Here is a 14,041-nt window from a genome sequence, read left to right as displayed (position 1 = left end):
AGATATTAAAAAGCACAAGAAAACAAAAGCAAAAGATATCAAAAGATATGCCGGCAGCTGCAGGGGATGGGGAAAAGCTGACAGGTTACAGATCAAAGCATGGAAGGTGTCAGATAAAACACTGTTCAAGACATGCAAAAGAAGATTTCAAAAGATTATGTCAGTCACTTTTTCTGTCAACCAATAGGATTGGTGCGCATGCTGCGCCGAAAGTGGCTTTTCGGACAGATGTCGGAACTGACCTACAGTGCTCATACAAAAGATAAGATATTTCAAAAGCATACAGGCTGACCTAAACTGAAGAAAAGACTTAAGGTCTAGCGCGAGAAGACTCGAGCGCTCGCGAGGGCGAAGGCAGACAGAGAACAATCCTTAGCGCACCGCGGGAAGAACTACAATCCTTAGCGCGTCGCGGGAAGAACTACAATCCTTAGCGCGTCGCGGGAAGGACTATAATCCTTAGCGCATCGCGGGAAGAACTACAATTCTTAGCGCGCTGCGGGAACAGTTCGCCTCGCGTATCGCAGGAACAGTTGGTCTTCGCGCAGGCTTCCTTGTAAGGAGTCTGGCGCGTGGAGCTGCGCAGACATCCTTAGGCGGGAAGAACCAAAGGACAAGCAAAGAGTTAAGAGAAAAAGGGTTTCAAGGCTTAAGGGTTAAGCAAAAGGGGCGGGACGGCGACAAGAGAGAAAGGAGCGGGACGGCGACAAGAGAGAAAGGAGCGGAACGGCGACAAGAGAGAAAAAGGGGCGGGACGGCGGAAAGGAAATTATTATTATTAGTAAGTAATATAAAAATATATATATATAATTTATTTAATGTAAAATTTACAAAGATTAATAATCAAAATTTAAATTAAAGAATCGGATTCGAAAACGGGTACCTGGGTCGGGTCGGATTGGGCAGTTGTCACAAAGATGGTTTCTTTTCAGCATCACTTCCTCGTGGTTAAGAAGCATTTTGACTTTGACCACGAGGTCCAGTGTATTCTTTTCTTGGTTTGTTACATTCCTTCGCGAAATGCCCAAATTCTTGACAATTATAACACTTCACCTATAATTTGTCAAAACCCAACTTCTTGTTTAACGCTGGAAGATCTTTTCCAGTTCTCTGCATGATCTCTAGATCATCCGGATCTATCTGATCATGGCCATATTCCATTTCAAATCCATGATCTCTAGATCATCCGGATCTATCTTATCATAATCCTCATCAGTTAACTCACTTGTGGCAATTTTACTACTCACCAAGTTTTCATATGAAGACATAAATGCCGTCAGAAAAGCAAAGTTTTGCTCAGCTTCCTTCATATTCACACTAGGTGGTGTAGCAAATGGATTGGTACTAGTAGAACTTCCAGAACCACCTGAATTACCAGCAAAGTAGAAACAAACTTTTGGATCATTAAATATAGCAGATTCTTTTTCACTTGCGGCATGAGTAAGAAAAGCAGTGATTGGTGAGATTGTTGAACTAAGAGGCATACTTCCACCATAGAAAGCTGGATCTTGATTTTCTTTGGAAGATTTTTGATACTTAAGATCATATTCTCTAGCTTCGATCTTTTGTAGAAATTCAAGTGCTGTCAAATCTTCATTCAGAAAATAATCATTCTCTTTCAAAACCATGAGAAATGTTGAGTAGGAACTTGGAAGCACACTCTTGATAGTGTCAATTTTATCTCTTTCAGAAATTTCCATTTTCATCTTGTCCATTTCAGCAATTAAATGACTAAATCTTGTAGTCATCTCTTCAACTGTTTCTCCTTTCAATAAATTAAAGTTTTGAAATTGAAACTTGAGCATCACTTTCTTACTCTCAGCTGTGTTTCCCATGCTTCTCATACGCAGATGTTGAAACAAAGATGCACATCTCTTGATACTTCCAACTTGATGAAAGATATTCTCTGGTAAAGCCATAGTCAAAGTAGAATATGCTTTTATCTCGATTTCTAAAGCTTTCTTCTTTTCTTGTGAGTATTGAGAGACAGCTTTAGGAGTATACCCAATAGTATCATCACCAATCATTGGTGCAACATAAACCTCATCAAGACAATATGAACAGTCAGGATGAACCGATCCCAAATGTGCACGTAACCGAGGTTCCCGTTTGGCGAAATCACTGAACTTCATCAATCTTGGACATTTAGAATGTGAACCTATCTCGGTATCAAGTTGCAACATCTGTTGCATCAACATATTTTGAGACGCTAATGCATACATACCAGCCATCTATGAAAATTGAATCAAATAAGAAATATCTTAACGAATTGGTGAACCGCTATAGCAAACTGTGAACAGTTGTAGCGAACTATGAACAGTTGTAGCGAACTGTAAACAGTTATAGCGAATTAATCCTTAACGAAGTGAAGACTGATCAATAATGGAGTATCTTAACGAATCAAAAGTCAACTTAACGAGTCAACTTAACGAATCACAAATAAGGTTAACGAATCACCCAAATGGCGAAACAGATAACGAATGTGATGAAGGTTTAACGAATCACAAGTCAACTTAACGAATTGACCAAATGAATTGACCAAGCCAACTTAACGAATTGATCAACCGAATTGACCAAGTCAACTTAACGAATTGATCAAACAAATTACAACGAATCAGTTCAACAAATCAGATGATAATCAGTAACGAATCGCCAAAATAAACTTAGCGAATCACTTAGCGAATCACTAAAGAATTATTAGCGAATCAGCTACAGTGTATTAGCGAATCACACTATAACGAATCAGGTTGTTACAACCGTTTGTAACAAACTTTGACACCTTATGCCACGTGGCAAAGGTTGTTATGACACAAATTCCAAGACAAACACGTGTCACAATCGGTTAATCTAGTTTAACGAACTAGATAGCACGAATTGATTAACTCACACGAATCAGTTAGCGAACTGATTAGCGAATGGCAAGAACTGATAGCGAATCAAATTAAATGACATAGCGAATCGCCTGAAACCTTATAACGAATCGCATTCATCTTCAAATCTTCAAACATTCAAAAACAATTTTCCAGATATATGAAGATCAACCCAAATCAAACCCAGAAACTTATCAATTCCAGATTCGTAATACTCACTCAATTCTTAACCAAACTTAACAAGTAATATACCAAAATGCTCGTAATTGCAAAGCGAATTTAGCCGAATACACCTCGTAATCAATTACCCTAATACGCTAATCAATTTCAACCAAAACCAATCCCCTGTTTACAGACTCAAACCGAAAACACAATAACCTTACCAAATCCAATCCTCAATCCAATTCCACTCAATTGAACATTATCAATACCTTAACCATCACAAACTCAATCTAATTCATTCATAATTCAATCAAATCAACAATGAATTGATTCAAATTCAAACAAAAATAGAAAACTCAATAATAATAACAATTCGTACACCAAATCAAGCGTAAAGAGCACCGAAAGCTCTGATACCACTTGTTTGATCCCGAACTAGAACAATAACCAACAGTCAATACCGATTAACACAGATCTCAGATCTGTCAGTTATAATATTATAGATCTATCTCATAATCAACCTTGATTCGGTGTTCTACGTATGTGTATATATTATCAATAAAGTTAACATGAAGCTTGAGGGAGAGTAAATACTTTAAACCTTTCTTAATAATATTATATCTCTCAAAACTTCGACACTTTACAAGTGAACAGTTGTTCACTATATATAGAAGACGATCTGATTCGCTAACATCCCCTAGCGAACCAGCATCCCCTTCGTTAAATAAGTTATCTTAACGAACCACCCCCTGATTCGTTAACATCCTCTAACAAATCAGGAGGGAATACATTATAATGTCTTAGTTCGCTAACATCCCTAGCGAACTAGACTCAATCTTAACGAACTAGTCTTAGTTCGCTAACATTCCTAGCGAACTAGACATAACTTTAACGAATTAGATAAATATAAACATTAAATATTGCATTTAAATATCAAATAAACATTAATGATAAATACAAAGACTCTAGACGCAAAACCATGCACTAACACTCGTTGATGCGGAGATCATTTTCCCCATTTCTGATAGTGCTTGGGTGAGTCAAGTTCAAGTGATTCCTAAAAAGGGTGGCATGATTGTCGTCACCAATGAGAGGAACGAGCTCATCCCACTAGGACTGTGACTGGTTGGAGAGTCTGCATCGACTATTGCAGATTGAATGATGCCACCAGGAAAGACCACTTTCCTTTACCCTTCATTGATCAAATGTTGGAGCGTTTAGCGGATCAGCAGTACAACTGCTTCTTAGATGGTTTCTCCAGGTATTTCCAGGTTCTGATAGCTCCCGATTACCAGGAGAAAACCAGTTTTACCTGTCCTTACGACACGTTTGCCTATAAATGTATTCCGTTCGGACTATGTAACGCTCCAGCCACATTCCAGAGGTGTATGCCGGCCATTTTTCATAATATGATCGAGGACTCCATGGAGGTGTTCAAAGACGATTTTTCTGTATTTGGGAGTTCATTCGATCATTGTTTGTCTAATCTTGAGAGGATGATGTCCCGCTGTGTCGACACCAACATAGTTCTTAACTGGGAGAAGTGTCATTTCATGGTTCGCGAGGGCATTGTTCTGGGCATCGGATTTCAAGTGCGGGGATAGAGGTTGACCGAGCGAAGGTCAAGACCATTTCTAATCTTCCCCCGCCCACTTCTGTGAGATCCATATGGAGTTTTCTAGGTCATACCAGGTTCTACCGCCGGTTCATCAAAGATTTTTCTAAGATCGCGAGACCCATGACTAACTTCTGGAGAAGGATGCTCCATTCATCTTTTCTGAGCAGTGTATCGAGGCTTTTGATCTTCTGAAAGACAAAATCGTAAACACCTCGATCATGGTTGCTCCCGACTGGTCGTTACCATTCGAGTTGACGTGTGACGCGAGTGACTTCGCAGTCGGAGCGGTTCTTGGACAGCGGAGGGATAAACACTTCCATCCGATTTACTACTCTAACCGGACCTTAAATGGCGCGCAGGAGAGCTATACCACCACCAAGAAAGAGATTTTAGCTTTGGTGTTTGCATTCAATAAATTTAGGTCCTATCTAGTTTTGTTCAAGACAATTGTGTACACGGACCATGCTGCTATTTGATATCTTTTCAGCAAGCAGGATGTTGTTGCTTCAAGAGTTTGATATTGAGATCCATGATAAAAAAGGGGCCGAGAATGTCACGACCGATCATCATTCGCGTCTAGAGGGAGCAGAGTTAAGAGATTTGGGGGTCAGGATCGATGATCGTTTTCCGACAAAGAGTCTCATGTTTGTTACGGCACAGGAGGAGGTTTTTTTAATGGTTCGCTGACTTCGCGAACTATCTTGCTGATGGGTACCTTCCGAAGATTCCTTACCAGCAAAAGAAGAAATTATTTGCTGATGTTAAGTTTTACCTGTGGGATGACCCGTATCTTTTACGTATCGGTGCTGATCAGCTTATTAGGAGGTGTGTAGATGTTAAGGAAGGATGGCATATTCTTACCCATTGTCATGTAGGACCAACAGTAGGTCACCACGGTGCGAGTTCGACGGCGGAGAAGGTGTTTGGTTCTGGATTATATTGGCCTTCGATTTTCAAAGATGCTCGTTTGTTCGTTAAAAGCTGTGACCGATGCCAAAGTGTCGGTAATATCTCATCCTGGAATGAGATGCCCCAAAATGTGATTCAGGTATGCAAGGGTTTTGATATTTGGAGTATTGATGTTATGGGCCCGTTCCCGTCGTCTAGAGGGAACAAGTACATACTTGTGGCTGTTGATTACGTCTCCAAGTGGGTCGAGGCCAGAGCCTTACCCACTAACGACGCCCGAGTTGTAGTGAGATTTTGGAAGAATCTTTTCTTTCATTTTTGAGTCCCGAAAGCCTTGATCAGTGATCGAGGTACTCATTTCTGCAATGCGCCGATGAAGAAGGCGTTGCAGCGCTATGGAGTCACCCATCGGCTTGCGACCGCCTACCACCCATAGACTAGTGGGCAGGTGGAAGTGAGTAATCGGGGAATCAAACGTATTCTTGAGAAAACTGTTGGTTCGAATCGTCAGGATTGGTCCGAAAAATTAGATGATGCTCTGTGGGCCTTACGTACAGCCTACAAGACTCCGACTGGTTCCACACCATTTCGGATGATTTATGGGAAGGCCTGTCATCTTCTTGTTGAGTTGGAGCACCGCGCTTCATGGGCCCTGCAGAGGGTTAATCTTGATATATCCGCCGCAGAGGGCAATCGTTTCCACCAGTTGCATGAGTTAGAGGAGCTCCGGGATCATGCGTAAGCACAGTCGTTTAGGTATAAGAAGCGGACGAAGAAACTTCATGATAGAAAGTTGAAGGGTAATAAGCAGTTCAAGTGTGGGGATAAGGTTTTATTGTATAACTCCCGGTTGAGGTTATTTACGGGAAATTTGAAATCCCGATGGTCGGGACCGTTCACAGTCACTGAGGTATTCCTGTATTGCACTATTGTGATACAAGATCAAAGCGAGAAGTTTAAGGTGAACGGTCATAGGTTGAAGCACTACATAGGCGAGCCGGTTGCCGATCAGACAGTCGAGGTATTATACCTTGACCTACTCACCGAGGCGTAAACGTGTTGGATGCATCACTCGGGAGGTAGCCCGAGTTGTAGAGTGTGTATTTTTATTATTTTTTGCTATCTGTTTTACTTTTTGTCTTTGTTAGGATGTTCCAAATTGAAACCGCTCGTACTCAATCTCTATTCGAGTCGGCCGATTTTAGGAGTATTCTATTTATTAAAACTAAAATATTTAAAAAAACAATTAAAAAATAAAAAAATTAAAAAAATTACAAAATTACAAAAACACAAAAATATGTTTATTTCTTATGTTTTTGTTTTCTGTTTTGTACGCCGCTACATGCAAACGAGTTTGAGTTATTGCAGGTATAATTATGTGTGTGGTAGCTCTGATGGCGTTTTGGAACTGGTTCTCCCGAGGTTGCGGCCGCGAATGAAATGTTATACGGTCGCTCGATTGATTCACTGCTGATGAAGATTCTGCATATAAACCATGGGAGTAACCCGCTCTCTGTTTTACTTTTGATTGCTTTAAGTTTTTATTTTATTTTATTTGTTTTCCTTGTTCTCATCGAGGACAATTTCGTTTTAAGTGTGGGGATGAGAATTTATTTTACTTAATTGTAGAAAAAAATTAAAAAAAAAAGTTTTTAAAAAAATATCCCTTGAATATTGTTTTTGTTCTACGTTAAGCAGGAAATGATATTATTACCATTGTACTAACGAACTCTCGGAACTTTTGAAATATATAATACAATAATAAAAGAAGAGATGGTTTGCATATCTGATTTGGGGTGTGTCGGTAGGCCCAACTAGCTTTGATAGTCCTCTTTAGCAGTTTTTATATATATAATAATTTAAAAAATGGTGATACCGAATTTCTATGCTTAGGGAGGATTACTATAATCTAAAAATTTTGAGATGGTAAGACTTAGATGCACTCAAACCAGCACACACCACATGTCCATCTTTTTACGAGCTTAGAAATAGTTATGTACTTTAGGGTGATATAAAAGATTGAAAAAAAAAGAGAAAAAAAAAGATGTTTTGAAAGTTATGTGTATTATCAAAAGTTGTTCAAGAAAAGCAAATGCTTGTGAAGTAAGTTATGTATTGTAAAATGCCAAAGAAGCATTCTTCAAAGTTAGTAAAAGAGGCCAAAGATGCACATACTAGACGGGACTTAGAGTTTACATCTAATTAGTACCATCAACGAGTGCATCTAATTAGTACCATCAACGAGTCCTTGGCTTATGATGATTTTTCGAACCAGTTTGCTTCGACTCTAGATTTTATAGCTCTCTTTTTCTGAGATGGGGTAGGTGTAGCCTTGATTTTTGGACTTAAAACGTTTAATGCAAAAGGAGGGCTTGATTGGCTGGTGGCTGGGTTTAAGTGGACAACAATATCGGCAATCGCGGTCAATATGTCGAGCTATTTCTTGTGCTTTGATAATGATAAATAATCCGGGAGTTTTATTTTTTTTCACTTGGTTATGATCCTGTGTAGATTTCTTTTTCAGGGACGGAAAAGTCTTAAGTGTGGGGATGTTTGATGTGTTGTAAAACACACTTATTTTCCATACATTTTTATCATCTTTTAATGGCTTAAGGTGGTGTTTGGGTTTCCTTATTGAACCCTACTTTTGACTTTATTAAATATTGGAAAAGGTAAATAGCTAAAAATGTGTTTGGTAACTCATAAGGTATTTTGGATTTTAGTTTTTTGGTTGGTGTAAAAAGGAGAGTTTTAAGAAGTAAAGAAATCCCAACTTTTATTAACTTTTTCTTGGTGAGCAGGAGTAATATCCATTACACCCTTCTCACCAACATCCCTGCCGGCTCTCATACCTGCAACTCTTACCAAGCAGCTCTCATCCCTGCACCAACAATCAATGAACCCCCTGCACCACCAATCAATTAGCCCCTGCAATCTCAACTACACATATGCAACCATCAATTAATCCCTGCAAGTTCTCAACTACTCTCTTGCCACCATCAATTTTGCACAGATCTCTACACCCTGCCTACCCTCTCTTTGATTATAAAACACAAGGTGCAGTCCATTCCAACCACCAATTGCTCATCTTCTCAATTCGTTTCTCCACCAGGTTTGTCCAATTTGAGTTTAATATATTCGTTTGATTCTCATGTAATTGGTGTTTAATTGAACCTTTATAGCAACTATTTTGTCCTCTATTGATAAATAACTCCATATGTTCCTATTTTTGGTTCCTGTGATTTTTTTTTTCTTATTATATTCAATGGGTCAATCAATATTAGCTATAGGTTAAACTGCAAATGGTTCAATGAGTTGTGAGTTTGCATATGTATAATTTATTGTATAAAACCAAGTAAAGTTTGTTTTTCATGAATCTCATATAAAAAAATATATCTCTTGTATTGACCAACCAACTTGTTATATGTTGTTTACCTATGTTTCACCACAAAAACAATAATATACCCATCTTTTATATAACTTTATATAGGATGAATAATTTGTTTATCTTTTCAAGGGCTTGTAATACTGGGTGTGTTTGCTTAGAAATCATAGATATATCATCACAGGTTGTTTAGGACTATCGAATATGATTTTAGGACTACATTGATTTGTTGTCATGTATCAGATAATGGATGTAAATTGCCCAAATGTTGTTGCTTGTGAAAAATCAACTAAAACAAAAAAAACAAAATTTGTGTGGAATAATGATGCGTTCAAGGAGTTTATCGATGCGCGTTTGATTGAACTTAAAAAAGGAAATAGACCCGGTACTCACTTTAGTAAGGTTGGGTGGGAGATATAGAAAAAACAATGTGTGAGAAAACAGGTGTAACCCTTGATCAAAAACAAATTAAAAACAAATGGGACGCCATGAAAAGAGAATGGAAGCTTTATGACCGCTTGATGAGGCTTGAAACTGGAATCAGTGAGACGAGAAGCTTAATTGATGCATCACCTGAGTGGTGGGAGGAGAAAATAAAGGTAACTTAAATTTTTATTTTTAATCATTTGTTGTTATCATTTTGTTCAAAATTATAATTTATTTAACAAATATCCCGTTTGTCAGTTTTTTCTTAATTTCCATAGTAACATAATTCTTTGAACATAATAATGTTGGGCTGGCTGGAATTAATGGGTTATGTCAAAGACAAATTGAGACCCCAAGACACAATTTTAAAGGTTCAAATATGAGAAGGCAAATAAAAAACTGAACTTGCAAAAATCAGCAGACCAATACAGTTGACTTTTTTGTTAACAAAAATCTGCAGACCACTACTTTTTTGCAAAAATCTGCAAACAAAAAACAAAACTATAGTTTAGACATTATGACAATAAAACAAAAACTATATATAACAACATTGCCAAAACATGTGTTGGGTTGATCCGGGTAGTATTCACGTCGAACACCACTCATTAATGAATCCATTTATCTTGTAGGTTGATAAAGAATTTGCCAAATTTAGGGGCGCAAATTTAGAAATATTTGAGACTCATTATGCTCCTTTGTTTCGTGATTCGGTTGTCGTAGGAGATCAAACTATGACTCCATTACAATTTCAAAATATAGAGAGCAAAGGAGACAGTGATGAAATGAGTTTAGATGAGCCTTTGTTTCCTAGTTACATTGAAAGTAGTTCGGGTAAAAGGAAGTCTAAGGGTGTTGGCAACAAAGGTTCAACCAAGAGCAAAACTTCATCTTTTGAGAACAAGCTAGATGTTGTATTGGATGCCATATCAACAAAAAGCACACAAACTTTTACACCAAATGAACCCTCCCCAACAATTGAAGATTGCATGGACATTGTTAACACATTTCCCGGTTTCGAAGAAGGTTCCCAAGAGTATTCACACGCATTGCATGCTTTCATCAAAATGCAAAATCGTAAAGCTTTTATGTATCCAACGACTCACAAAGCAAAGATGGAGCTCCAAGTTACTTTCGAAAGAATGATATGTCGTTTTACATTATATCTTATCGTTTGACTCTATGTGTTGTTTTTCTACCTTTTCTATTTTTATTAGCGTTTGACATCAATGTTTTATCGGTTGACATTATGTGTTATTTCTACTTCTTATGTTTGTGTTATCGTTTGAAATTATTAATGTATTAATGTGTTATTGTTGAATCAATCCCTTTTTGTTTAATTTATTCTTAACCAAAAACTATTCTTCCTTCTTGCATGCAACCCTGTTACTAAATGTGTTATTTTTAAAATTCAACTTGATGCCTTTTCTTCTATTTTTGGATTGCACAGATGTGACTTGATTGCCCATATTACTTTATGCCTTTTCTTTTTATTCAGCTTGATGTATTTTCTTTGTATTTTGTATTGTTTTGTTTCTTATTTCTAAGTCTCAAATCATTAATGTGTGTTATTGTTTGACGTTATTATATAGCATGGATAGCGACGAACCTAATTCGTATAATGATGAAGAATATTGGGTGGACGAGGATATAGAATTCAAAAGGTTATGTGGAATATCTTTCAAAGGGATTATAATAGCTCGTGACTTGCATAACAGACAAACGCTATGTCACACGTCGGATCGCACCGGGAACATGTTTATTAATGAAATATTAACGGGCCATCCTAGACGGTGTTATGAAATATTTAGGTTGGAGGTACCAGCTTTTAGACGGTTATGCGTAGAGCTTGTTAAGAATTACGGTTTGGAGCAGACCCGTAATATGTGTGTTGAGGAGTCGGTCCGAATCTTCTTGATGACTTTGGCTCATGGGTGTACGAATAGGTTTGTACAAGAATCTTTTAATCATTCCGGTGAGACCATTCATAGACATTTCTATAAAGTTTTGCATGCCATGATTAAAATGAGTGCTAAAATCATCAAGCCAGCCACAAACTATAATTATGATGTACCCACACATATATTAAATAATCCTCGGTATTATCCAATGTTCAAGGTATTATCTAATGCTTAAGCTATCCAATGTTCCAATTACTTTAACAAATTAATTACGATATTTTTTTTTTGTAGGACTGTATTGGCGCTATTGATGGGACACATGTGAGGGCATCGGCTTGTTTTAACGACCAACCGAAGTACATTGGTCGAAAGGGATATGCCACACAAAATATAATGGTTGTTTGTGATTTTAACATGTGCTTTACATTTGTATGGGCCGGATGGAAAGGGACCGCACATGACACGAGAATCTTTAATGAAGCCTTACGGAGACCGGAACTTGGTATTCCACATCCATAGGGTGGTTAGTAATGCAATATTTATGTTTTTAATACTTGTTTAAATCTTATTGTTGAATCTTATCTTTTATATAAGTCATATCATGACATATTAAAGTAGTAGTTGATAGAAATTATTGGCTGCTGCACATTATTTGTGCCTACTTTGGCTACAATTTTTTATTTACTTCTATTTATGCTCACAGACATAAGTTATCAGTAGTGTAAAGTAGGGTTCATATACATAACATCATCATCCTATTTTCAGTTATGTTTTTAATACTTGTTTGAAACAACTAACAACAATTTGGTTTGTTTGTAGATAAATATTATGTTGTTGATGTCGGATACTCAAATACAAAAGGGTATCTTGCTCCATACACAGGTGCGAACATTCGTTATCATATACCGGATTTTCAACGTGGACAGACTAGCGCTATGCGTGCTCCTCGCGGACGAAAAGAGGTATTTAACTATCACCACTCATTGTTGCGAAATATTATTGAACGAACGTTTGGAGTGTGGAAAGCTAGGTGGGCATTATTGAGAGATATGCATGTGAATTACACATATGAGCACCAAGTGAGTATTGTGTTAGCATCGATGGTGATCCATAACTTTATTAGAAAGGTCGGTGGGTTTGATGAAGCATTCAACACGGCACAACAAGAGTCTTACAATCCCACTGAAGGTAGTACTCATGATGAAGTTAATGAAGAAGTTCCGACTACAAATTGCACGGGTGATGATGTTATGCATATGGCATCGATAAGAGATGCTATTGCGCAAGAAATAATGGAAAGAATGTAGTATAACATTATTTTGTTATTATTGTGCATTTTGATTTTTTAGCAATCTGAACGTAATATTACTATGGTCTAATCGAGAAATTATAAAATATGTAAATGGATTTATGTTATATATCTAGTATTTTTTTTAATATGCTAGGGATGACAAATGTATTAATAGTATAAATAAACAATCCTAAACATTAAAAAAAAACAAATTAAAAAATGTCCTTTTTGGTCATTTTACATTAACAAGTAAAGCCAAATATTTAAGTCCTTTTGAACTTTTTTTATAAGTTAATCCAAACAATTTTGTTACAAACTCCTTTTCAAAAAGTCATGTGTTATAAGACCTTTTCACAAGATGTCCTTTTAAAGTTAGAAAAGCAATCCCAAACACACCCTAAGTATACAATAAATAATTCGCTTATTTTAACTTGATCTTACAAAGTTTATTATTTCGTGTAGGTTACAAGTTTTAAAGGAGAAAATATTCAGGTTTTTAAAAGATGAAAGAGGCTTTTTGATCAAGATTGAATGCTACAACTCAAGGCCTGACCCAAGCCCACTAAAGGTAAGCCTTACATGGATATTTTATAATAAAACACAAAAAAATAAAAACCTTAACAACCTACCCTAGTGCCGATCGGAAATTTACAAAGAAATAAAGTTGGTTAGGAGGGACGGCTAGTTTGTGTTGTTGTTAAGGAGACACAACACTATATTGGTTGTGTGGCTAAGGTTTAATCTCACGTGAGCAGTAACAAAAACAACAAACAACATATAACAAATTTAAATCAACACCTTGGGCAGCAGATTCCGATCGGGATTTTTGGCAGCAAGAAGAAAAGAGAAAAATTATTTTTTGAAGCTTGTGGTGGCCAAGAAGAGGAAGGAGATCATTAAGGGAGATTTGGTACAGCAGATAGGGTTCGTTTCTCATCATAAATCTCAGCCATAATCCATAGTATAATACTCATACATTTTGTTTTCTTGTTCAAGATTCATATTCTTTTGATTTTGCTCTTTAAAGTTATTTGTTTTACAATTAAGTTGAAGATTGAATTGTGTGTGATCATAGTTGATTATTGAATTAGTTTAATTATGTTTTGGTTGAGTTTTATGATGTTTATATTAAGTGTTTGCTGCTGTCCAAAAATCATGTTAGGCTAGACTTGTTAGTTCTACCTAGGTTAGATGAATATTGTTAGGTTTTAGTGAGTTTTATGGATTGTTAATCATCATGACTGTTTTGGATAAAAATCAACTAAGGATAATGTATCCAAATCTGTCAAGTGAGGTATAGTGCTAACACAATAATAGTGGTTGTATAAGTGAAATCTTGATAAACACAAGGATTTAATCACGAGAGAAGAAACCCTTAATTACGATAACCTTTACTTCGGTCAAAAACTATCAAGTTAATCTTTGGTCGAATCGCTTCGGTCAAGGATTAACAAGGTAATATTTGGTCAGATGGTACTCGAT

General features: G+C 36.9%; 1 pseudogene across 1 annotated transcript; it reads left to right on the top strand.

Moving 5' to 3' along the window:
- Positions 1-9,107: 9,107 nt before the first annotated feature.
- LOC143529297 (uncharacterized) lies at positions 9,108-12,575 on the top strand (annotated as a pseudogene). Its single transcript, XR_013134631.1, has 4 exons — positions 9,108-9,543; positions 10,000-11,485; positions 11,560-11,791; positions 12,088-12,575. The product of XR_013134631.1 is annotated as an uncharacterized LOC143529297 (transcript).
- Positions 12,576-14,041: the final 1,466 nt, after the last annotated feature.

The sequence above is a fragment of the Bidens hawaiensis genome, unplaced genomic scaffold, assembly GCF_021521415.1.
Source record: "Bidens hawaiensis isolate Kalapana, Puna unplaced genomic scaffold, B.hawaiensis_p1.1 tig00000636_1, whole genome shotgun sequence".
NCBI lineage: Eukaryota > Viridiplantae > Streptophyta > Magnoliopsida > Asterales > Asteraceae > Bidens > Bidens hawaiensis.
Note: the sequence above shows the minus strand (reverse complement) of the source record. Positions and strands in the feature narration are given on the sequence as shown.